Here is a 27051-nt window from a genome sequence, read left to right on the forward strand (position 1 = left end):
GTTTTCAAATTCCTACCTTCAAGGAAGCTTTAATCTGTTGACTTCCTGGCTGTACCTTCCTTCAGGTCAACTGTTAAAGGATTCTGGGACGTGATTCTAGGGCACAAAGAAACTGGCCAGACCTATTGGTCCTCACTGTTGGACAGTGAGCAGAAGGTAGTTCAGTATCTGTCAATAGATATTTGGATGATTTGAAATAGATTGGCAAGGGTCTGTGGCTCCTAATTGTCTAATATAAGCAACAACCAATAAGCTTTCCCCTCCTAAATTAGGTTGCTGAAAAAGGAATGCTTGGGGAGAAATCAGGGCAGGACTTTTGTGTGAAAGGACTTGTGAGCCTGGGCTGAGCCAAGAAACAGCCTGATCCTTCATGTTTAGCATATGTCAGTCTTGCTGAGCCACTGTTTTACACCTGGCCCTGGTTGGTATACCTCATGGTTCTTTGTGGGGGAAAATCCAAGTAGACCCCACAAATCTGAAGCCTATCCAGTCTGTTCTAGGGCCCAGAGGATGCTGCTCCTGCCTATTGGTCCTCACCTTTATGTCCCTGAGTGAGATGAGAGGACCACAACAAAAATTTCCCTGAACCTCACCCATCTGATACCTTCTCCCTGAAGAAACTCAACATCAACATTTCAGTCTACACCTTGAGGAGGCAATATGCAGAGATGGCCTATTTATAACATGTGTCATATCTGCGATTCAACAGCCCCAAACAACAGCTTGCCACCAGAATTATAAAGCCCAGGCTTTTGAAACAAACAAATGCTATCTAGGGCGCACTGATGGGTTCTGTCTGTTTCCTTCTCTTAATCTGAGGGTATAAGAATGGTGCAGACAAAGGTGCATATAGTAAAGCAAAAGTCTTTCCAGCAACAGTCGGTCAGAGCCTTATAAGCAGGGCATGATGGAGAGAGCTCTTCTCTGTTGTTTGTCGCGGAGAAGTGAATGTCAAAGGTTTACTGCCTGTGAATATAGTTATTCTATTTTTAGCCATCATGGCTTATAGTAGCTGATAGACCTATCCTCCTCGACTGTATCTAATCCTGGCTAAGAGATAGAGATGACAGTCATATAAAAAAATTACCTGGGGGTAAGCCCAAGAGATTTTTGTTTACTTTATTTTTATTAGTTTTCAAATTACTATAAAACCACAAAGGCAGGTGAACAGAAGAAAAATCATAATACATACCAGCTAAAGGCAGGGCATACTAAACTTGAACTTATTAAATAATAATATAAATACCCGAGTTTAAATCCTGTGCTGCAATGAACTTTCTTGGAAGATTTAAGCAAGTTGTTGTTGTTGTTTTGCACATTTCAGTCCACCCAACCTCAGTCTTTAATATGGGCGTAATAACATTCATTGTCTTTGTAGCCCTGGACTGAACTGCAAAGGACGACTCTCCCTTTGGGACCATGGTTTGAATTATCCGAGACTGTATACCCCTCATACCTTTGAAGGCATATTCAGAGCCTTCAATTTTCTCCCTCCAAAGAATTCTGGGCACTGTAGTTTGTGAAGGGTTGCTGGAAACTGTAACTTTGTGAGGGGCAAACGACAGTGTCCAGAATGCTCTGAGGGAAAGAATGTGCTTCAGATGTGCTTTGTGGTGTGTACACAGCCTGTTAGAGAGGGCTTCCAGTTCTTCCTTGACATTTAAATCCCCTGACATCATATGACATCGATTGATAGGTGGGTGCACAAACGGTTGGCCACCTCTGGATCCACTTTCCCACTCCTGTTTTAGTGAGGAAGTGAGCCAAATTTATAAGAGCAGCATTTACATAGATATATTCTTTTTAAAAACATTTAATTTAAATTACAGATAGGTAGCCGTGTTGGTCTGCCATAGTCAAAACAAAAAAATATTTTTTTCCTTCCAGTAGCACCTTAAAGACCAACTAAGTTAGTTCTTGGTATGAGCTTTCGTGTGCATGCACACTGTGTATCTGAAGAAGTGTGCATGCACACGAAAGCTCATACCAAGAACTAACTTAGTTGGTCTTTAAGGTGCTACTGGAAGGAAAAAAATATTTTTTTGATTTAATTTAAAGACATTACGAAGAACCAAAGAAGAGCCTGATCGATTGGGCCAATGGCCCATCTAGTCCAGCATCCTGTTCTCACACTGGCCAACCAAATACCTGCAGGAAACAGGCAAGCTGGATCTGAGCACAAGATGAGTCTTCCTTTCCTGAGGTTTCCATCAACTGGTACTCAGAAGCATTAACTGCCTTTCGCCAGGGAGGCCCAGCATAGCTATCGTGGTTTGTAGCCATTGATAGCTTTCTGTATGAACTTGCATAGCCCTCCTTACAGCCATCACTGTCTCCTGTGTGAGTGAGTCCCATAGCTGAACTAAAAGGTTACCTCTTTGAACAGATAGATAACATGCAATATCTCTAATAGGGGTGGTATTTACACCTCGCGCTTCCTCTATTATCTCTCCCTTCCCTTCGCTTTTCAGGCGGCTTTCAGGATCAGGAAAACGGGTGCCGTGCAATATGGCAGTTCTCCTACCGGCTGTGCATCCCGGGACTCCTGGGCTGCACATCCTGCGGCCATCTCCTCTCTCCCCTCACCCCACATGCTTCCCTCTGCTGATGAGCTTGGCACAGATAATGAGTGTTATGCAGCAACAGCTGCAGACAGTTTCCCATCCGTCTATTTCTGGTGCAACGTATTATGTGTGTTTGTGGTGCCGAGCAATATATATATCTCAAACTTCACATGCTTTAATCTAGAGGGGTCAGGAAATACGAGCAATGAAGGCTCTTATTGTGGAAGGCTGGAATGTGCTGGAATGTCGGCATTGTCAGGCAAGGGGCCCTAGGCAGTGGAAGGTAATGCTGACCTCACTGTCTCACACTTGGTTTTGCCTGCCTCCAGAGAATGCAGCAGAACAGCCTGTAACCCTTTTGTGCCCAAGCCCAGGCTGCTCAGGCTTCTCTTTCAGAATGTGTTCCCTCTCTCTCTCTCTCTCTCTCTCTCTCTCTCTCTCTCTCTCTCTCTCTCTCTCCATTTGTTCTAAGCGGGCACAGAATTTTCAAACCACCCCTTCCAGGTTATGAGGAATGACACTTTTGCCCATCATAGAGCCAGATGGTGTTCCACATAGGAAAATTCCCTGGCATGCTAACTTGCTAACCTATAAGAAATATTCCTCTCCTCCCCATCTCCCAATAAATACCTGTCTGTTTCCACTAGAGAGGGTAACAAACAAGGAAGAGAATTTGTCTTAATTTCACAGCAGCGTTAAGAATTGTATGGAGTGGGAGGCATTTATCATACACAACTGTGCCTGCCTGCAAACAGTGGATGTTTCATGTGCACTAAATAAAACATATCCCTGAGATTCTCCATGCAGGTTAACCTAAAGGAAAATTCGTTTTGAAAGGTCTTGTTTAATCAATAGTCTATGTTCTGCTGGTAGCAGAGAACGAGATGTAAAATAGGTTAAGATAAATCCTTCTGTTGCACCAATCTGTGGTTGCAGTAGAAATATACTAGCTTACACTGAACTCTTAATCAGCTTGATGAAGAGTTATGCAGAGCTTCAGCTACTGCATGCCCCTGTGTTGATAGAAGTTAGTTCAATAAATGAGATTACTTCGCCTATTTAAATGAGGGAATCTGTTCCATCTAACAAAAGAATTAAGAACAGGTCCATCCTGTTCCTACATTTTCTGACATACTGTTCTCCAAACAGTGCCAGCCCTACCATTAGGCAAAGTAAATCAGCCACCTCAGGTGGTAGATGCTGGAGGCACTGGTGACAGCCTCCGGCCTGTTCCTCCTAAGGGCCAGGGCATTCCCCTTTCCTTGAGAACAGAGCTGACCTGGACTCGCTAAACTAGCCTACTGCCTTCAGGGGTAGTGGAAGATGATGTTGTGAAGATTATTTGTAACCTGTCATTATTTATTTTTATTTTATATCCTGCCTTTCCTCCAAGGAGCTCAATGTAGAATACTTGGCTCTGTTCCTCACAACAATCCTGTGAGGGAGGTTGGGCTGTGACTGGCCCAAGGACACAACAATTTATTTATTTCTGAAGAGTTAACATCAATTTAAAACAAATACAATCAAGTTACTTTCTATCTCATCAACAGTGTTTAAGAAAGATTCGACTGGCAGCCCACTTGGCTTCTGTATGTGGACTATGGATGGGGTGCCATCTTGTCTGTAGTCACAGGGAGCAAAATATATTGGACTGGCCTTCCCTCTAAGGCCAGAGGCAGCATGCCAGTTCCTGAGGAAGGGCAGAAGAAGAGGGCTACTGCCTGTGTGGGCTTCTCACAGGTATCTGGTTAGCCACTGTGGAAAACAAGGTGCTGGACTAGTTAGGCCTTTGGTCTGATCCAGCAGGGATCTTATGCTCTTATCTTCACACACAAACAATTCCTACTGAGGGCTGAAATATTTCAAGTGTGTGTCCTAGGTAGGCATCGCATCCTTGTAAAGGTAAAGGACCCCTGACAGTTAAGTCCAGTCGCGAACAACTCTGGGATTGCAGTGCTCAGCTTGCTTTACTGGCCAAGGGAGCAGACGTTTGTCCGCAGACAGTTTTTCCAGATCATGTGGCCAGCATGACTAAGCCGCATCTGACAAAACCAGAGCAGCACATGGAAATGCCGTTTACCTTCCTGCCAGAGTGGCACCTATTTATCTACTTGCACTTTGACGTGCTTTCAAACTGCTAAGTTGGCAGGAGCTGGGACCAAGCAACGGGAGCTCACCCCGTCGCGGGGATTCGAACCGCCAACCTCCCAATTGGCAAGCTCTAGGCTCAGTGGTTTAGACCACAGCGCCACCCGCGCATCCTTAGAGGAGATCAGTTAAAGGGGCAGTTGTCTGCTCTTGGGGTAAGCACCCTAGTGAAGCTTAGGCATCTCCTGTTGCCTCTGGGATTCATGTAGTACTGAAGTCAGCTTCTCAGTTTCAGTTACTCATTTTTCTAATCCATAGTTCACATTTCCATATCGTTCTGATTTATTTATTTAAGTCTCATGAAAATCCATCAACATTTCAACTGAAGTTTCTGCCAATCTACACCTGCTTATGTGCAGGTCTTCCCAAAATGCACATTTTTGCAAAGCAACTGTGCATGGTGCAAGCTATTTTCAGTAATATATGCCTCTTTATGGACACTGCCACCCAGCATATGCATTTTTATACATGTTGCTTGACTGGAGAAACACACCACAACATTTGGCTAAGTGTGAACTTCAGAGAATGGTTGCGTTTTTGCGGTTCTCATGTTGATTCGGAAGGTGCAAATTAGGTAGGTTTGCCTTTAAATTTGAACTGAATCCCCTTTCTCCCCCATGCCTACCCTTTACCTCTTTAGCAGCATGGCAGGACAGCACAAAGGGAAGGAGAACAGATCACAATCTTTCAGCTCAAGGAATTATATTCATGCTTGGTGCTTAATTCCATGGCTGCCTTTTGGGTTCATTTCCTGGTCATCCAGAGCCTCACAGCACAATCCTGGCTTCCAGTCAGACTGGATTCCCCCCAACTGGTTTCTGGCTGGCCTGGCTGGATTTTGAATGCCCAGAACCTATTTATTGTTAAATTGTGCACCTTTGGGCCTTTTTTAAAAAAACAACAACAAAAAACCTCCAAGATGATAACCCTAGAACTCTTGCACAATTGAATGAATGAAGTAAACAATTTGGTTGGAAATCATTATATTTTCCTGTATTGCTGATATGTGTGTTATCAGTATGTACCCTCTAACATTGGATGAAGGAAAATTGGTGTACTTGTTATATACTGGTTGTGAAAGAAGTCAGTAAGCCCTCCAAGGAATATTAAAAATTAGAACGCTGCAGCATGATTCCTGACAGGAATGAGACCTTGTCATGACACCTGCGCTCAGAGATCTGAAATCTAGTTGCCGATCTGCTCCTGGGCCAGGTTCAAGATGTTGCTATTAGTTTAAAGGTAAAAGGACCCCTGACAGTTAAGTCCAGTCATGGACGACTCTGGGGTTGTGGCGCTCATCTCACTTTAATGGCCAAGGGAGCCGGCGTTTGTCCGCAGACAGCTTCCGGGTCATGTGGCCAGCAGGACTAAGCCGCTTCTGGCGAACCAGAGCAGTGCACGGAAACGCCGTTTACCTTGCCGCCGGAGCGGTACCTATTTATCTACTTGCACTTTGATGTGCTTTTGAACTGCTAGGTTGGCAGGAGCAAGGACCGAGCAACGGGAGCTCACCCCGTCGCGGGGATTCGAACTGCCAACCTTCTGATTGGCAAGTCCTAGGCTCTGTGGTTTAGAGCACAGCGCCACCTGCATCCCTTTGCCATTAGTATACAAAGCCCTTAATAACTTGGGACCAGTCTACCTACGAGATCACCTTACCTCATATGTGCCCATTCGACCCCTTTGATCAGTGGAATTGGCACTACTACAAGCGCCACATAATACTCATTCTGCATTGGTAAGAACTCAGTCATTTAGTGTGGCAGCATCTTTGGAACTCCCTGCCTATTGATATCGAGCAGATACCTTCCCTGTATTATTTTCAATGCCTTCTAAAAACATTCTTGTTTAGACAAGCCTCCCCTTAGGCTTAGAAATGCTCTGGATTTTAATCTGTTTTAGTACAGGCTTCCCCCCACTTATGCGCAATTGACTGGTATAGACAAAGCACTGGGAAATATATAAATAGATCCAAGCCAGGGTGGGTGAAATATGCACCTTTGCAGGGAGCATAACAGACTTAGGAAAAATTTGCATTCATATGAAGACAAGAATCTTGGGTTGCAGGTGTGGTTGGGGGGATGGGGAAGGTCAGAATGAAAGAAATGGGCCTCAGGCTAATGAATCACACCTGGCCAGGTGAGTCAGCAATAATTAAAGCTAAGCTCTTTGAAGGTTTCCAGCATCTGCAAGCAAAGTAAAGCGGCAAAAGACCCTGGGCTGGTAAACAGGGCAAAAATGCACCTCCTCATGTGCAGATGTTGGCTTTGAAAAATGTTTCTGGAAAAGTCTTCCCCTTCCAGAAGGAAGGTAATCATGACGATGCCAGCTGCCAAACTGCATGGCATTTTCTAGAAGTGAAAATAAATTTGGTGCCAAAAGTTTGGAGCTGAAAGTGAGACAGCCTGTACACTTTTGCAGAGGGTTGGACTAGTACACCCTGCTTATATGAGCATGTCAACACAGTCGCTAGTTAAAAATCACACCACTTCAAAAAGATGTTCAGTATTACTCAAGGTTTCTTTTTTATGAAAAAATAAAAATAAATTATATTTTCATTCTGTCCTTCCTTCAAGGAATCAGGGCAGCATAGATCAACAAGTATAGGATTTCTTCCACTGCCGCAATTTGTCCTCACAACAATCCTGTGAGGTAGGTCAGGTTAAGAGATAGTGGCTCTCCCAAGGTCACTCTGTGACCTTAATTATCGAGTGAAGAATATTATCATTTTTAAAATTTAGTCTCTTTGGTCCTAGCCTGATATTCTGACACCACATTGGCTGTCCTCAGTTAGCTTAAACTGATGGGCTGACTTGGCCGGTCCGGCCCTATAATTAGGCAGGGTGGGACAGCTTCCTTCTGGCAGCAGTTTTTGAGATACTGTACTGATAAAGGGCAGCAAACTGCCAAAAGAATTGGTTGATCATAATGCTGTTTAAAATGTTTTTAGCATCACAGATGGTTTGATTTGGATTTTCAACCACTGGCACCTGCATTTATTGGACCATCTCTGGAGTTTTCGGGTACTAGCACCTCTCTGTATCTGGCACTCCCAGTGCCAGTGGAAAAAAACCCCCAAACAACTCAGATCAATGTATTGGCCACACAGCCAAGAGCAAAAAGAAAGGAAAGGTAGCAAATTGGCAGGCAGTGTGGCTATAGATGGAGGATCAGGGCAGCAAGAGTCTATTTCTCCACCACATTCATTTTTATAACAGCATGTACAACAATGTAGAGTTGCCACTGTTTGACTCTGCCCTTACAGCTAACAATAGATTGATCTGCAACAATTAGTGATTGTATTTATCTCCATGCTGTGAGAGGGTCCACCTGCTCCTTTCTGCATAGCAAGGTAATGTAGAAGAACTCATGAGCCAGCTGGGCAGCTGTTTTGTGGTCAGTTGGCAACCCTACAGCAAAGATTTGTGGGAACATTCGGAGCAGTATGATGAAATGTACAGTAAGAGTAGGATGGCCATCTTTTGGTGGACAAAGCTCTTGAGCCTGCACAGCACACCAGAATTCAACAAAATTCTCCCAGGAATTCAAAAAGGAGGCACCTGGTTAAATCTCTGTCTGTCACCTAACTGGTAAAGGCACAGGAACTCCTGCCAGGCCAATAAAAGATGATGACTTTAAATGGTTTCTTTTGTTCCTGCTGAAACCACAGTGTGGTGTGTTTTTATTTTCTGCTAGGAAGGGGTTAACTGGAATGAATGTCCTTGTTGAGTTCCAAGTCTCCTTGCATTCCAGGGTAAATAGTGTTTTGCAGAGGCTGGTTACCTATGGCAACAGCTGAGGGGAATATTGCAGACGAATTTTCTGAATCACAGGCTTTCACAGCCCATACGTTTATTCCGCAGTGAAAACACTTCCAGCTCCCCACCTCTGATGTAAGAGGTATGTTTTTTTAAAAACACACACACACAACCATTTGTGTTGCAAGCAAGAGGGGGTTTTGGGGGGGCAGGAGGCTCAGGGAGAGAAACCGTTGCAGAATTGGATACCACTGCATCAGTTTATACAGCATCTTCATTCTGACATGGCATTAACATGAGATGCATGAATCTGTAAAAGGGGAGGTGGGGAAATAAGAATAGTGAGTTGTTCCGCAGATGAACAAGTCAGAAGTACAACCATTAGCTAGAAGAAGAGGCTGTTGGATCAGGACTGTGTTTCGCCGTTGAATCAGAGCAAACAGCAATCTGCAGGAAACCCGATTGCTGTTTGCTCCAATTCAGTGATAAAATGTAGGACGCAGAAAAAAAACCACTCAGGCACAGAGCTTTAAAGCATGGACCTGTGCCTAGAAACACAGCATAAAAGGAAGTCTGGATGAGCCCTAAGCAAACCAATTTCGTTTTGGCTTTGTACCAAAAAGATTACAATGTCGGCATCTGTGATGCTTGCGGAATACCCTCCCCATACAAATAGGGGCGGTTGACTGCCTGTGCTTGCTACTATGCTGTGTGTTTTTGTGTTTTTCTGTTGTAAACCGCCTTGTGATCCTCGGATGGGCGATATAGAAATTTAATTAACAATAATAAGGATGCCACCACAGAGCGGCTACCAGGTCCTCTGCCTGCCTATACAGTGTATATAGCCAGTGTGGTGTAGTGGTTAGAGTGTCGGTCTAGGACCTGAGAGACCCAGGTTCAAATCCCGCCCCCCACTCAGTCATGAAGCTCACTGGGTGACCTTGGGCCAATCACTCTATCTCAGTCTAACCTACCTCACAGGGTTGTTGAAGGGTTTAAATGAGGTGCAGAAGGAACCATGTACTTCCCCTTGAACTCCTTGGAGGCAAGGCGAGTTATAAATACAGTAAGCCTTGTAGGATTGTGAAATATACTCGGAGTCGAGAGTGGATTTCATGCTCTTTATTCAGCTCATAGTAGTGAGGAATGAAAGTTTCCCCAAAATATCTGCTTTATATACATTATTTACACAATGGGCCGCACATGATTGGCTAATTCTGGGATTCTCCTGTAGGCCAATCAGGTTGCGGATTCACTTCCACCTGGAGCTGGATTGGGTGGCTCCTGCGGACCAATCATACAGCTGCATTGTTCTAGGACCAATCAGACTGATGCATTCTGGACCCTATTGTTCTAGGACCAATCAGACTGCTGCATTCTGAATCCTATTGTTCTAGGACCAATCAGACTGCTGCCTTTTGGATCCTATTCAACTCAGTACATAACAGATTGTATAGTGATCGCCGTATGGGAGAGCTGTCCATTCCTGCATTGCAGAGGGTTGCACTAGATGATCTCAGGGTCCCTTTCCATCTCTACAGTTCTGTGATTCTTGGTCTCAGTCACATCCTCACATGCATTTAAAGCATTCTTATACTGCTTTAACCATCACGGAGAATCCTGAGAGCTGTAGCTTATATGACTGCTGGGAACTATAGCTCTGTGAGGTCAGCACCTTTCACAAACTGGAGTTCCCAGGATTCTTTGGGGGAAACCATGGCTATTAAAGCACTGGACTAGAGCTGCAAATGTGTGGTGTTGCTGCGACAACCGAATCTCTGAAATCCACACTGCATGAAATGATGCCAAGGGCTGCAAGCCCCCGCCCCCGCAGCAAATTTAAAGGCTATTGCTACCACTGTGATGAGCTGGCTTAATGCATCTCTCTCTCTCTCTCTCTCTGGAGGAGAGAAAATAATACTATAGTGATCAAGATAGTTATTTTGATACAGAATACGTTGTAAGAAGGTCAATTAATTCTCAACGTCAGCTCAAATTCCTGCAGAAAGCGAAACATAATTTATGGCTATCTCTAACAAACAGTAGCTGACCTTGTATTCTACATCTCTTTGCTGGGTGAGCTGTGCTCAGTGTTGTGCAATAACACGGCAAATTTCAAGGCTTGGGGAAAAGTGTTTTCTGAACAGCTAGAGAAGCAGGATATTATTAGAGGAATTTGCTACATTTATCCACCCGGGTCCACAATCCAGGTCATTAGAAAATTGTATTTGCTGTAACAGGAGGGATATCTTACCCACTAGTAAATATTTAACACTGGCTGCAAAGGACTGCTCCAAAAACGTCATTTTTGGAAGCTTTTTAAAAGATGCCATTGTTCATTGTTGCAGAAGGAACAATCTACACTTGCAGGGTGGGGAGGAGTAAAATGTAACACATTTGTTCTTCTCCTGGAGACACACACACACACACACACACACACACCCCAAAGACCTGGATTGTGGCTTTTTTTCTGTTAAACTTTCTTTAGCGAACAATGGATGTTATTTAAAAATTATGCACTTAATCTTTCTTTTTCTTTATTAGCTTCTTCCATCTCCGTATGAGAAAGAGATTGAATGTATTGATCAGAATGTGACACGTTTGTGATTTCCGCCTCCCCCCCTCCACCCTCTGGCAGCAAATGGAGGTTAATGGGTTAGAATATAGTTATACAAATTACCTAATGAAGCAGAGGGAAGCTGTGGAGGAAGAGCCTTGACATTAGATGAGAAGGGAACAGAAAAGAGAGATCCAAAGTTCAGAAGACAAAACTGGGGACATACTCCAGCTTTCTTAGGGCTGTCATCAGATTGGAGCACTCTTGACTGATTAAATCAGATGAATTTTTGGTCCATTGGTCCAATATGCATAAATCCACATGTCAGAAATAATAGCTTTCTAAAGAAAGGGGGGGGGGGGGACACACACTACTTTTGAGTCTCAGCAGACGCCATTTTAGAGGTGTTTCTTCTCTGTCACACATGAGGCAACGCCTCTTTTAAGTAGCGGTGTTTTCAGGGGAGGAATTTGGAGTCGATGCCTAGTGCCCTACTCAGCAGAATGAGCAGGTGGGTCCACAATGCAGCAGGCAGGGCTGAGTCTACCATTGGGGTGAGTAAGGCAATCACCTAGAGAATACCACCCGACATTTTGAGTACAAAAAAACCAGGATGCACATCTTCCTGCCGTGTGAGTCATGGAGCCCAAAAGATGCACTTTTTCAGGGTCATGCAAGATTGTGGCCCTGAAAAAAACACCTTTTGGGGAGGCAAGGTCAAAATCGTGCAAGATCACAGCACCCAAAATGTCCGCTGTGCTCTCACGCAAGAAAACAGGATGTCCCTTTTTCCCCCAGGGACACTTGTGAGATATGCTTGAGAGACAGACCCCTTCCCCTTCCTCCCATTTCTCCTGAGCCCTCCCAGCCATTCCTCTTTGTTGGAGATCAGAGCTATGCCTACCACAGACCTCTCGTATACACCTTAGGCTAGCCTGCTGCACCAGAGCACAGTGCCCCATTGCCAGCATTGAAGTCAGGTTCGACTGCCAGTTAGCTTCTGTAAATGGAACAGAGGGCGGCACCATCTTGTCCATTGCCTCAGGCAGCAAAATGGGTGGCCATATTTTAAAGTAAGCAAAGTGATCGAAAGAGGGAACCCGTTATATCTAGAGTCTGAAAATATTTAACGCCGCTACTACTTTTAAGCCTGTGGCCACATTCAGGCCATACATTTAAGGCACTATGGTAACAGTCATGGCTTTCCCCCTCTCACCCAAGGAATTCTGGGAGCTGCAGCTTGTTAAGGGTGCTGACAGTTGCTAGGAGACCCCTGTTCTCCTCCCAGAATTAGAATTCCCAGAGTTCCTTTGGATGATGGATTGATTGTTAAACAACTCTGGGCAGTCCTGGGATGGTGTTGCAACAATTGAAACATTGGCGGAATTGTTGCTGCCACATAATACCCATTCTCCCCATCCACTGTCACAGTGTCCTTTCTCTTGGCATATCAAGATGAACAGATGACAGCAAAGGCTGCAAGGTTTTTAAGGGGCAATCAGAATAAGAGCCACTATTTGACTATTGATTCAAAACCTTAAAATGTATTTTATATAATTGACTTTTTATTTCTATTCTTTGTGTATCGTATTGCTGTTTTTTTGCTATGGCCGATGGCTGACACAAATAAAAATTCATTCATACCCATTCTGCATTTGCAATAACTTGATCATTTAGGCAGCACCTGCACTTTGGAACTCCCTGCCAATTGAGATTAAGCAGACACTTTCACTGTACTCTTTTCAGCACCTGCTAAAAGCATTCTTGTTTAGGCAAGCCTACCCAGAAACTTAGAAAGCTGAGGTATGTTTTAGTAATTTAATTTTTGTATGTTTTAAAGAATGTGAACTTTTCTCGATTTTCTTGTTTTATCTTTTTGTAAACTGCTTTGGGGGTTGTTGTTGTTTTTACAATCAAGCGGTGTATCAATTTTTTGAAACAAACAAACAAACATTAATCTTAAAAGACAACACATTTAGTATCTATCCAGCCCATTTCTGTAGTATGTAAATGTCCCATTGTAAACACATTTGAGTAGATTTGTCTATACATGGCAATGCCTCTCACGAGTCCTGATATCATGTCATCATGACATCACTGAGGAATTGCAGAAACACTGGGCTGTGCGTTGCAAAAACCATTCATTTTTAGCATGTGCCACTCCTCTTCAGTTAGGCCACTGCTTAGTTTGCCCCAGTCTTTCCTTAGGCGAGATTTTAAAGGCACCAGAAGCAGAATGAACAAGAAGATAAGACTCCATTACAGATTTCCTGGTTGGAGCCTTAGAAAAGAAGAGGGAAGAAGGAGGCATTTTTTTTGTTCGGCTGCGTGCATTAGGTTCTTATTTCCCACCAGTTCCTGAAAACAAGTCTTGCTTTGGGAGGGAGGGAGAGAAAAATCACACACAGACACATAACATTTTTCCATTAGCAGAGCAAGCCGGGAGAAGTAATGGGCTGGGGGAGGGGGGCAGTAATCAGAGAAAGGAAAACGCCTGGGCCCCTGCTCTGCCATAAATTGCATCTGGTGGTCGGGTTATTAAAGTGACTGCATTAAAGTCATAATTCAGCAGGTCAGCAGTGAGCAGACTCTGCAATCTCTCCTCCATCATCCCTCCCAAACGCATTTTCTGAGAGGACTAAACCCCAGTGGCCTGAATCAGCTTTTACTGTAGTGCTTAATGACTTTTCTCCCTCCCCCACCTTAAAGGACTTGGGAAGGGAGGGGAGACAGAAGGAGGAAGCCAGGCTACCGATGACATCATTGGCGCTCACAAAAGGATGCTGCTGCCCAGCCCAGCTGAGAGGAGAAAAAAGGAATCCCCACTTTCCATTTTCCCTTGCAAGGCAAGAACAAGCTCCAATCCACTCAAAGCCTTCTGCTTCATAAGATGCTTAATTGACTTGGATAAAGATGAAAAGGAAGGGCGAGATATATTGTTGAGAGTCTGGTGCACATGTAAAGAAGACATCTTTTGTATTATTTTGATCCAGTTAAGCCAGGGATTCTCAAACCCTTTATGTTTCCCCTTCAGAAATTGCTGTGTTTTCCTGATGTGTAATGTTTCCATGCCCGCCCCATGCGGAAATCCACTGAAAAAGCTGCCAGTTGATCCAGACAGGATCTATTCAGTTTCAACCCTACTGCCTGCTTTTGCTCCACAGCACAGTTCCTGAAGTGTGTTACTTTGTGTTAAAATGAGGGACAGAAATCTGGAGTCACTTCCAGAGCAGACTGGGAATTTTCCAGATGCAGATGTCAAGTAAGGGGACCCAACCACTACATATGAAGTTGCCTTTGCACCGAATCATGTTATTGGCTCCATCTGGCTCAGAATTGTTTACTGACTGATAGTGGCTCTCCAGAGCTTCAGGCAGAACCCTTTCCCAGCCATACCTGGAGTACAGGACACTGAACCTGGGACCTTCTGCCTGCAGTGCAAGTGCTCTATCCTCCCTCTTATGTGTTGATCTCACATTGCAGCCTTCCTATATTGCATATAAAAGGTAAAGGGACCCCTGACCACTAGGTCCAGTCGTGGCCGACTCTGGGGTTGCAGCGCTCATCTCGCTTTATTGGCCGAGGGAGCCAGCGTACAGCTTCCGGGTCATGTGGCCAGCAGGACTAAGCCGCTTCTTGCGAACCAGAGCAGCGCACAGAAACGCCGTTTACCTTCCCTCCGGAGTGGTACCTATTTATCTACTTGCACTTTGACGTGCTTTCGAACTTCTAGGTTGGCAGGAGCAGGGACCGAGCAACGGGAGCTCACCCCGTCGCGGGGATTCGAACCGCCGACCTTCTGATCAGCAAGTCCTAGGCTCTGTGGTTTAACCCACAGCGCCACCCACGTTCATATAGCATGTAGCATATACAGTACTGTACTGGAGGCTTGCGGCATTGTATATAGCAAGGGAAGCACAGGTGGCATAGCCCAAACAAATGGCTATCGTACATGCAAAACAGCCTGTGATGTTGCACCTTTTTCCCCCAGGTACAGCTTTCTGCATTCCTAATTTGCTTCCCACATTCCTGGTTTGTTTCCAGTGGTGTCTCACCTAATTGCACAACCAGCACTGTGGGAACCTGCTGGCTGCAAGCAGCCTGAATTACAACATCATCAGAATGGATCCTGAAACCAATACCGAGGGCTAGAAGCGGTTTAAGTGTTAGTGCCTTGAGATAGGAGTTTACTGTGGAATCGGAAGTACTCATGTATGCAAGGTTTTTTGGTTTTTGCAGTATTGGCATTTCAGCATTGTCATCGAACAGCAGCCCATACTTTTTACATTTAATCCACATTTTCTCTTACAGCAGAAAAGCTGCTGAGTGAAATTAACTTGTTATATATGTGCAGTCATTGCTAATATGGAAACTGGCTGATGCTGTTTTGCAGGGGACAGTTTTTCAAGTCTGTAGTGGCATTCAGAATGTGGTTTCTAGTAGTGGTAGCTATAGGAGTAATAATAATAATTTATAATTTAGATGTCCCCCATCTGACTGAGTGACCCCAGCCACTCTGGGCGGCTGAGTAGCACACTGACACCCCTACTTCCCTTTGCTCCTCAGCTGAGAACAACTTGCCCATTTTGTTTCCATTGATCCCCAGTACCAAAGTGAGGGTCATCTATTTGTCAATTCATGGTGTTAGTTTTGATATCGATAGCCCTAAATGTCCTGGGACCCATTACCTGAAAGAGCTTGTGTTCTTTGCTATCTGCTGTGGAGGCACCTCTGGTCATTCCATCAACACAGGAGGTCAGAGGATCTATGACTTGTCAGAGGGCCTTCCTAATAACGTCACCCTGGTTGTGGAGCACTACCCCACCAATGTTTGTCTGGTGCTGCTGTTGCCCATCTTTCAGCACCAGCTGAAGGCCTTTCTTTTCTGCCAGGCTTTCAGAACAGATATGAGTATGACCTGAACCAGGAGACATTTATTAGTGTTTTGCTCTGTGCTTCCACAGTATTGCAATTTATTGTTTTTACTCTTGTAACCATAGCTCCTATTTTATTGTACTGCAGTCTGTATTGTTAACCCATCCTAACATCATATGCAATGAAGGATGAGATATACATGTCAATCAATCAATATTTCCAGTAACTGCTGCGTGCTAAAGGCATGACCAGATTGGAAGAGGTATTCACTCAAGATCTCTGCACAGTAAATGTGAAACATTACCTGGGAGACGGTAAATGCAGTACAGTATATACAGTGGCCTTAAAAAAATTAAAATGATGATGATGATAAAGGTCTTTAGCACTCTTGTGAGCCTTGCAAAGAAGACCTCAGCAGTAAAAAGCAAAAGCAAAAATAAAGGGACATGAATATCCTCATCCAACCCCAAAAGCTTCCACTTTGCTCATTGTGAAACATGATACAGTCCCTGGCTGGAGAAAGCTGCTAATGTTTGCTCTTTCACACCTCCTGAGGATTTTCCCCCCTAAAGATGTGCAAGCACAGGTACAGAAATACCTCCATGCATGTCCAGAACAGAAAAACAAATGGAGGCTGGGGGGAGGCATGATTGAAAGGAGAAATGAAAAAGCAAAAAATAACCCTGATACATTTCCTCCACTGTTGCTGGATGACAAGCAGGAGAATACCAATGAAGATTACCACTGGGGGAAAATAGAAACGTATAAAATCTAACTTGCTCAAAAAACACATAGGAAAATCAAGTAATAATAATAATAATAATAATAATAATAATAATAATAATAATAATAATGTAACACCCCCATCTGGAAGCACCATCTGACTAGCTGCAGCAAACATAGGTCATAAACTAATGTGGGGATTTTGGTATTTTTTGCATTTCATTTTATTTATAGAACCAAAAATGTGCCAGGTTTCTTTTTACAAAAAGGGAAAAGAAACTGCTTCCTGCCTAGGCAATTTATAATCCAAACAGACAAGAAAAACCGAGGAGGAGAAAGAAAAGAAAGAAAGGGGAAGGGAATAAGGTTTCATACGCAACTCTGTATGTTCACTTGCAATACTGTAGCTACCTGCACAATCCTACTCAAAAGTAAGTTCTGTGGAATGCAAAAGATGTGCCTGACTACTTTATCAAAATAAAATCAAAGAACAAAATCTTTGGAGGGGGAGAGATTTTCAAAGTAGATGCATATATAAAATGAATGTTTTGTGTTTGGTGCCCAGTGCATTGTATCAATGACACTGACTAAATATGAGTAGGGGGAGCTGCAAATATAGGGGGGGGATAATCAGGAGAGATTTTAATAAAATTTTACCACAAAGTCAGTTTCTTCATTGTGCAAGCATAATGCCTGTCTTCATAGCTAGCTTGCCATCCCTCCATTTTCTTTTGTTTTCTACTGGCAAACGAGAGTGTGCTTTGTCTCAGAGATTGTGCTGTGATATGAAGATTCTGTTTACCAGGTCTTGCAAGATTCCTAAAGATTGCCACACATTTCCCTTGCTGTGTGACAACTACTTTCTCTCATGCACTTTGAAGGCAAGCAGAATGTCTCATGGCCTATTGCCTGCTGGGGTTTATTTCTCTCCTGAGAACGGAATGTAGCTTTGACGTCCCAGGAGAATGAAATCCACTGTGACTGAAATCTTCTGAAGAAATAATATCCAAGCAAATTTCCTATATCACTGCTTCCTGCCACTGTGACTCAGCCCTTGTGTGGATAGGCTAATCTAAGGGACAAGCAGGTGTGCAATAGACATGATCCATTCAGTAACTGTCCTTTCCACACACCAGGCGTAATCTGAACTCCAGCCTGTTATGGTTTTAGACAGAATGCAAATGGATTTATTTATTTTTAAATAGGAGATATACTATACTTCTTTTCTGCAGTCCTATGAACGTTTGTAAATTATACTTTCGACAGATAGCAAAAAACAAAACCTGATGGCTACATATCCAGTTCCAGAAATGTGCAGAAAATGTGAAACAAGTAAGAGATGGCCCTATAAGGAAGATATGTCGCATTCCATGTGATGCTCTTGCGGAAACAGGCAAATATTCATTGCTGGGTTAGGACTTGCACATGCTTCTGTGTAGGCATCACAGATCTCATGCAGACCCCATTGAAAGTGCTGGCTGAGACCGTGGAGGTGGGCAGGGGTGTGTGTCCCCCATTTGTGGACCCAAGTCATGTGCCACACTTCGTTGCATGCCACGAGACCTAAATCAAAGCCATCATCTTTTATTTTTTGATAACTTGTGTTCTATGGGACTAGACAAGACAACAGTAAATAGTTTCACATAAATACTTTCACTAAAACCTCTAAAAAACAACTTGAGGGAACAGACTTTCAGGCAGTCTCATTCATTGAGCCCAGTACTGACACCTCGAGTGGGCAGTGACTTTCCAAGATCTCGAGCAGAGAGAGAGAGAGGCCTTTCTCATCACCTGCTACCAGGTAGTAGCTGCCTGATCCATTAACTGGAGAGGCCAGGAACTGAACCTGGGACCTTCTGCATGGAAACGAGGTGCTCTACAACTGAGAGGTGATCCCTGATATTCCCCATGCATGCACCTAACATGTGCACCTAAACATGCAGAGTGTTAGCCCATGTTTGCAAACACGTTTTAAACAGCCTGCCGCAACACAAAGTGCTGTCATAGTTCGGGTTGAATATGCTTCATGTTGAGCGCGTTTGAGTTGCGCTCCGTGGCAATCTGGAAGTAATGGAGTGCGTTACTTCCGGGTTTCGCTGCTCACGCATGCGCAGACGCTCAAAATGACGTCACACGCATGCGCAGAAGCGGCGAAAAGTGACGCGTGCGCAGAAGTGCTGTAGCTAGTTACGTTTGCTTCTGGATGTGAATGGGGCTCCGGAACAGATCCCGTTTGCATCCCGAGGTACCACTGTATTTTATAAATAAAATAGGTGATCAGAGCGCAAGAGCACTCTCTCCTCCTGTAGCTTCAAGCAACTGATATTCAGACGTATTGCTGCCTCCAAAAGTATCCTTTATGCCAGTGGTTTTCAATCAGTGTGCTGTGGCACCCTGGGGTGCCTTGAATGATGGTCAGGAGTGCCGTGGGCAACACTGGTCTCTGTTCCTATTTCCTTCCTTCCCTTCTCTGATGTCCTCTTGTGTCTCTGCCTCCCAAAGGCTTGCACAGCTGTTTGCTGCAGCAGCTCTAGCTACAAGCTCCCCAGATGAATGGTGCCTCTGGAGCTGGCCAGGAGGTGCTTCCCAGGCCCCTGTGGGGCAGTGTGAGAAGGCATCTCTCTTTGGGGCAGGGGGGCAGCTCAGAGACCAGGGGTGGCAGGTGCAGCTGCCCAGAAGACTCCCAGGGAGAGAAGAGAAGAAAGGAGGCTGAAGGAACACTCCACAAGGGAGGGTGTTCAAAAAGGGGTGAGGGGCTGCCAGCTCTGCAGGCAAAGGGTGACATAACTGGGTTCCTGAACCGCACAGGGGTGCTGCAGAAAGAATGTAGTTGGTCAAGGGACCCCTGGACCCCAAAAGGTTGAAAACCTCTGTTTTGCGCAATTTGTCTGGCCTGTGGATAGTAAAGGTAAAAAAGGTAAAGGACCCCTGACAGTTAAGTCCAGTCACGAACGACTCTGGGGTTGCAGACAGTTTTTCATGTGGCCAGTATGACTAAGCCACTTCTGGCAAAACCAGAGCAGCGCACGGAAATGCCGTTTACCTTCCCGCTGGAGTGGTACCTATTTATCTACTTGCACTTTGATGTGCTTTCGAAATGCTAGGTGGGCAGGAGCTAGGACCGAGCAACAGGAGCTCACTCCGTCGTGCAAGCCCTAGGCTCAGTGGTTTAGACCACAGCGCCACCCGCGTATCATTATGTAATTAAGTCACTAGGTGGCACTTAACTTGGTTGTATCTGGGTGTTGTTGCTCTGTTCTTGTTTAAAGGAGAAAATAAAGTTCTTTTCTAGCTTCCTGATTTTTTCCTCTGAACCCTCCATGACACCTGGAAATCATCTCCACTGAATATGTGTTGGGGGGAGAATCCCCTCTGAGTAAATATGCTTAGCTGTGTAATAAATGCATGGAGTTAATTGTAAATTGTGAAGAAGCCCTTTAAGATAATAGCATCCTTTGTTCAGGGACCTTGCATTACTTCATTTTATTTTGCAGCAAAGAACATTGAATCATGCGCCACAAAAACGATTAGAAAATGTATTGATTGCATAATTTAAAAAACTCACTTCGTCTTTCTAGACAGACCAAGCACAGCCAGCTTGAGATTAAGGTGTGGTTCAGAAGGACTGCTCCTGCAGAACCATATTTCTCAGTGAGTCACAGCTTTTGCCGCTCTGCCTCCCGCAGGAACTGCACAGGGAGGACTATTTTCCCCTCACCTTCCTCAACGGTGGATGTGGGCGATCAGCACCACAAATGCTAAATCAAGCCCTGGTTCTGCTGCATAGGCTGTTTTTCAGGCAGCCTGATATTCTAGGCATATCCCCGTGGCAATAAAATGAGCATCACATCCCAGCCGTGACAGCAGAGGGAATCTAGAGCAGCTAAAAATACATCACTGGCTGCCTCTGAAGCTTCGCACGCAGAAGCCTTTTTCTTGTGACCTCTGCTCCCTCCCCCCGCCCCCCTTGCTCAGTTCAGGCACTGGAGGCGGATTGTGAACAGCTTCATCTTGGAGACACAAGTATGTGAAGGCGCAGGATGAATTCCCATGACATAGAGCAAACCAGGCTAGCATGCATTGTGTGTGTGTGTGTGTGTGTGTGTGTGTGTGTTAGCTGTGGAGTACAAACATGCTTGCTCCCAAAAATTCTCTTCGAAATCCTCCTGTGCAAATGCTGATGTAGAATACTCTTCAGCTTGTCTGAGTGCTCACATACCCAACACTTACTGAATATCTGTATGGGTGTCTGTGATTATCGATGTTTGATACCTGATCATTGGTCCCCTGCAAGTATTTGGAAGGGGACATGCAGTTATTATCGGCTCTCGATCCATTCCAGTCCGGCTTCCGCGCTGGTCATGGGACCGAGACGGCTCTGGTCGCCCTAACAGATGATCTCCGCAGGCAGCTGGATCGAGGCGGGTCGGGGCTGCTGATTCTTCTAGACCTGACAGCAGCCTTCGACATGGTCGATCACGAACTCCTAGACCACCGCCTTGCCGTCGTGGGGATCCAGGGCACAGTCCTCCAATGGCTGCGCTCGTTTCTCTCTGGTCGGGGACAGAGGGTGGCGCTTGGGGGGGAATTGTCATCGCGCCACTCCTTGGTGTGTGGAGTGCCTCAGGGTGCAATTCTCTCCCCGATGCTTTTTAACATCTTTATGCGCCCCCTCGCCCAGCTTGTCCGGAGTTTTGGGCTGGGTTGCCATCAGTATGCCGATGACACCCAACTCTATCTGTTGATGGATGGCCATCCTGACTCGGCCCCAGACACACTGACCAGATGTCTGGAAGCTGTGGCTGGATGGTTACGTGGGAGCCGGTTGAAGTTAAATCCTTTGAAGACAGAGGTCCTCTGGCTGGGACAGGGCGATATGGGATTGAGGGGGCAACTCCCATCTCTTGCGGGGGTGCAATTAGTGCCAGCATCGTCCGTTAAGAGTTTGGGTGTAATCTTCGATACCTCCCTCTCTATGGAGGCGCAGATTACAGCTATAACAAAGGCGGCATTTTTTCATCTCCGCCAAGCTAAGCAGTTGGCTCCTTATCTCTCTCGCCCTGACCTAGCCACTGTGATCCACGAGACGGTCACCTCCAGACTGGATTATTGTAACTCGCTCTACGTGGGGCTGCCCTTGAGACTGACCCAGAAACTCCAGCGGGTGCAGAATGCCGCGGCGAGACTCCTTATGGGGTCTTCGCTGCGAGATCATATTCATCCGGTTCTATACCAGCTGCACTGGCTCCCGGTGGAGTACAGGATCAGGTTTAAGGTGCTGGTTTTAACCTTTAAAGCCCTATACGGCCTAGGACCCTCGTACCTACGGGACCGCCTCTCCTGGTATGTCCCACAGAGAAACTTACGGTCTGCAAATAAAAACATCCTGAAGATCCCAGGCCACAGAGAGGTTAGGCTGGCCTCAACTAGAGCCAGGGCTTTCTCGGCCGCGGCTCCAATCTGGTGGAACGCTCTGTCACAAGAGACTAGGGCCCTGCAGGACCTGACATCTTTCTGCAGGGCCTGCAAGACAGAGCTGTTCCACCAGGCCTTTGGTCAGGGCGCAACCTGACCCCCTCCTCTGGCAATCTGCACAGAATTTTGCTTAATGGTTGCCACCAATTTGATTTTAATTTGATTTTAATTAATTTTATAATGAATGTTTTTAGAATGTTGGATTATTTTGATTGTTGTTAGCCGCCCTGAGCCCAGCTTCGGCTGGGGAGGGTGGGATATAAATAAAATTTATTATTATTATTATTATTATTAATGGCACACAGTACCTGACATGCAATGGTATGAATATCACAGCGATTCCCCACCACCATTCGACATGCACAGTTCAGTGGCAGACTTTGGGTTCTCAAATTTCAGTGAGCCTTATGTGATGCTAAAATTTGGCACGCACCCCTGCCTCTCACGCTGCATTCTACACAATTGTTGTGGTGCCGGCACCCAGTATGACTGAACTGGTAATGCTACCCTAAAATGACCTCTGCACACTTTTTACTTTCAGTAGGGCCAGGCCCAAATGAGAGTCCACTAGCTCCTGAGGGAGTCCATTCCACAGTCAAACAGCTCTTACATGTCCCTCCTCTTTCAGTGGGCCCTGCAAGGCTTACTTGACTGCAGTGGCATTGCTCCAAGAAGTGCTGGATTGGGACCTGCCGCCCTTTCTGATTGTCCTCAATGTCCCCTACGGATGCCAGCACACAGGGGCAATGTAAGGAATTAAAAGCATGACCCGAGAGCTGATAGGAGTGTTAGGTCGGGGGGGGGGGAGAGAGAACTAAGAAGGCCCTGGCAGCTGCCCAAGGATGCCAATGCTGACGCCAGCGCTGACCTTCAGGGAAGACTCCCCACATTGCCAAGAAACTTCTGCATCCCACTCGCATTGCAGAGGATTCCTGGGCATGTGCCCACTGAGTTCACATGGAGCAGTGTCGGGCATCGCCAGAGCCCGCTGTGAATTGAGAGTGTGCCTTAGAAACAGCCAGCGTTCCCCAGTCACTGGCTCAGGGTGGAAAGAAATCAGTCACATAACCAGTGACCAAGCTGCCTCTTAGCTGTGCTTCACACAGAGGAAGCCTAAGGCGGATCAAATTGCACTTTTAACTGTGTCTTCAAATTCCATGCTTGGGATTCCTTATATGTTACTTTAAAAAAGAGAGGGAGAGAAAAAGCAGCCTGGGGCACACCAGGAACCACAATGGGGAGGTTTAACCCTTTATTCCCCACACTGAAAACCCCCCAGTCTAAAGCTATTGGGTGCCATATGCAGCTTCAGGGGAATGGTGCAAGGGGAAAGGATTACACCCACTTCCCACTCATGCACCCCACAGTCCGGATATGGATGGGACGACGACGACACTGCAGCTACTTTTAATTATTAATAATAATGAAAGTAAAGTAATAACGGCATTCAGACACATGTAAAGCAACACAACTGGAACCTGCAACACAATGCTGCAGTCTGGAGTGCTTCTGTTCACAGTTCCAGGTATTCTGCACTCTGTCATGTCCTTCTCCACCATACTTTCTGGTCCAGTGTTCTGGTTTATTTGCCCCTTCCCATCAGCAGTTGGGCATTCATGCCTACTGAATATGTTCAGCTATAATTAGACTGTTTTTCTGCCCTCCCCTTAGAGTTTTTTTCTAAAAGCTTTTCTCTCTCTTTTTGTACTGCAAAGCTTGGAGTTTCACCACACCTGCTGTTATATCCCTCAGCTGATATCTCCTATTATGGATACATAAGGACCCATACTTTCCTATTCGTATGTAGGATGGGGCAATCTGACCCTAAAGAAACCAGGATTCCCCAGGAAAATATTTTTCAAACCAGTGGTGTATCTAAATTTATTTTATTTTATACTTGCCATGCAATAGCATTTTTAATCATAGCGTTTGCAAGTTATGCAGTGATATTTACAGCATGTGATAAATAAAGAAGAAGAGTAATTAGTATTTGCTATTGGCATCTGATAGTATATGAGATTTCATATCTGAAGGCTAACAAAATTATAACAATATAAAATCCTGCAATCCTAAATGAATTATGCTAAATGGCTCTTAAAGGATAAGGACTTTTATTATAGCATCACTCTGTGTGTGTTTGTGTGTGAGAGAGAGACACACACACAGAGAGAGAGAGATTAAGGTGCTACCAGACTTCTCATTTTTTATACCACAGACTCCCTCTGGATATTGCAACAAATTTATATATTTCATATTCTGAATTTTCAGTTCAAACATTTCACATTCAAAACAGCAAAATTCAATTTTTCCTTCAAACCTTCTCATTTTAAAAAAATTAAATGATGACATTGGAAAATGCAGCAGTTTATAGATTTCTGTTCCTGTTCTGTTCCTATTGCCCTCACACTCCAGCCTGGTAAATCAAGAAAGTCAGGTGGTCTCTGCTGCTGTTTGGCGGCCATCATTTCTCATTTGGTTTTACTGCACACAGTGAAACACCCCAAATATCTCTGGTATTAACATGCACTCTAGGATGCTGCAGCTGTGATTGGATCTATTTATAACTCTCCTCTTACATTACCATCTCGAAAACATCACATAAAAGAGGAAGGTAATGAAATCTCCCCTTCTCCAGCCATCTCTCTCTAATCTGAAATGGCATTTCCAGGAGCTATTTTCAGTGAACCAAGGAGTCTAGAAACAAAGGCATTTCTTTCTCTCCCACTCAGACAGCATTCAGGCTCATACAGAGCCACAAAGCGATCTCCTCAGTACCACTCACATACATATTTCTTCCACATGGTCCTATATTATCCATGTCATCTTATTCACACAAATTTATCCTTTCTTGCCAAGACTTTATACACAAGTCCAAATCCTCTGACCTAAAATTTCCTTTCAGCTACACAAATATAAATCTTAAAATACTTCCATTTACAGTCCTTGATACAGTATAATCCTCCAGAGGCAAACATTAACTGTCTCATCCACATCTATGTCTCCGCAGAGTTCTTTTAAGGCTGTTTCCTTTCTCTGTTCCTTTGTTAATCACCCAAGACTTAAATTATCCACCCGCCTATGTCCCTCGCTCTTTCTTTTTTTCTTTTTCTTCATCAATGAAAATTGTTCCACATTAATGATCAAATTCATTTCCTACTGAGATTTTCTTGGCTTCTTTTAATCAGTGGGTGTGTTTATAGTCATCTTACCCTGTCTTCGAAAATATCCTCCGCTGTCTAGATTACTGAACACATGTTATGTGCCTCTGAGTAAAGAAAGACTTGATGAATGGGTGTGTATGAAATTGCAAATGTGAAACCTTGTGAATGCTACAGGAGATGAGATTGTCACTGTTCATATCTGGTGAGTCTATTAATGTTTGTACACATGAAGCTCTGATGTCTAGAAAATATTCAATAATATTTATATTATAGTTTTTCGTTTTTTAAAATCCTGCTTTTTTTTGAAGGAGCTCAGAGCGGTGTACATAACTCAGACTCTTTCAATGTACACCATTTGAGCCTCACAACAACTTTGCAAGGTAGGTCAAGTTGAGAGATAGTGTACACACACACACCTATGCATACATATACTCATTCATCAAGTACTTAGGGCTGTGAGGAGTGAAGGCCGCTCCCTGCAAGGCCCTTTCCACCTGGCCTAGGGGGCAGGGCCCACACTCACCAGCCCCACTGAAGAAGCTCCTCATGGGGCTGGGGGAACATCGCCCGGCTATTGTTTTATTGTTTTATTGATTTAATATGCTGTACACCGCTTTGAGGTTTTTATTAAAAATATAAAGCAGTATAGAAATTGAATAAATAAGTAAATAAATAAATAAAATACATATAAAGGTAAAGGGACCCCTGACCATTAGGTCCAGTCGGACTCTGGGGTTGCGGCACTCATCTCGCTTTATTGGCCGAGGGAGCCGGCGTACAGCTTCCGGGTCATGTGGCCAGCATGACTAAGCCCCTTCTGGCGAACCAGAGCAGCGCACGGAAAAACCGTTTACCTTCCCGCCGAAGCGGTACCTATTTATCTACTTGCACTTTGATGTGCTTTTGAACTGCTAGGTTGGCAGGAGCAAGGACTGAACAACGGGAGCTCACCCCGTCGTGGGGATTCGAACCGCCGACCTTCTGATCAGCAAGTCCTAGCCTCTGTGGTTTAACCCACAGCGCCACCCGCGTCCTTTAAAATACATATACCCATTATTAATTTACACAGCGACACTTAATGTGTTTGTGAATCTAGACAGCAGGGGATATTTTTGAAGGCATGGTAAGGTCAACCAGTGAGCACCATGGCTGAGTGGCAATTTGAACCTGGGTCTCCCAAGTCCTAGACCAGCACTATGACCACTGCACCAAACTGGCTGTCACTCCCTCACTACAGAATGCTGGCTAGTGTTAATACACCTGTGCTCTCCTAAGACTGAAACATTCTATGCATTCCAGTCTCAGGGATGCTGTGTGTTCTCTTAAAGGGGCAGGAATCTACAGAAACGTTCTTTATATGCTCACAGGAAACAACAGCATTGATCAAGACTGTATGCGAAAGAAGACGGTTGTTACATCATTCTTTACCACTATTTCCAATGTGGAAGGTGCAGTCTAAGCTTTCCAGTATGAGCCTGCTTCCTTTCTCATCAAAAGTCAGGCAGCCGTGGCCACGATGCAGGAACATGTACAACCTTACTGGGGAACACTCAGTCTTTCACCATCTCCAGTTGCTTTCCCATTCATTCTCTGCAGCCCTGTTCTTAACATAAGTCAGGGGTCAGCAAACTTTTTCAGCCGGGGGCCAGTCCACTGTCCCTCAGACCTTGTGGGGTGCTGGACTATATTTTGGGGGGGAAATGAACGAATTTCTATGCCCCACAAATAACCCAGAGATGTATTTTAAATAAAAGCACACATTATACTCATTTAAAAACACCAGGCACGCC

The 27051-nt window shown here is 44.8% G+C and overlaps 2 long non-coding RNA genes across 4 annotated transcripts in view; both read right to left on the reverse strand.

The window, feature by feature from the left end:
- Positions 1 to 27051, reverse strand: part of LOC310766567 — an 89990-nt gene that overhangs the window by 52615 nt on the left and 10324 nt on the right. For all 3 annotated transcript variants that reach the window (XR_014550258.1, XR_014550259.1, XR_014550260.1), the window contains exon 3: positions 17 to 135. This is a non-coding gene — a long non-coding RNA (uncharacterized lncRNA). The remainder of the gene's footprint in view (positions 1 to 16; positions 136 to 27051) is intronic.
- LOC310751386 lies at positions 9578 to 12535 on the reverse strand. Its single transcript, XR_014542462.1, has 2 exons — positions 12159 to 12535; positions 9578 to 11598 (listed from the first exon to the last, which is right to left on the reverse strand). It is a non-coding gene; the product is annotated as an uncharacterized lncRNA (long non-coding RNA).

This window comes from Podarcis filfolensis, assembly GCF_964270895.1.
Source record: "Podarcis filfolensis genome assembly, chromosome: 1".
Taxonomy (NCBI): Eukaryota; Metazoa; Chordata; class Lepidosauria; order Squamata; family Lacertidae; genus Podarcis; species Podarcis filfolensis.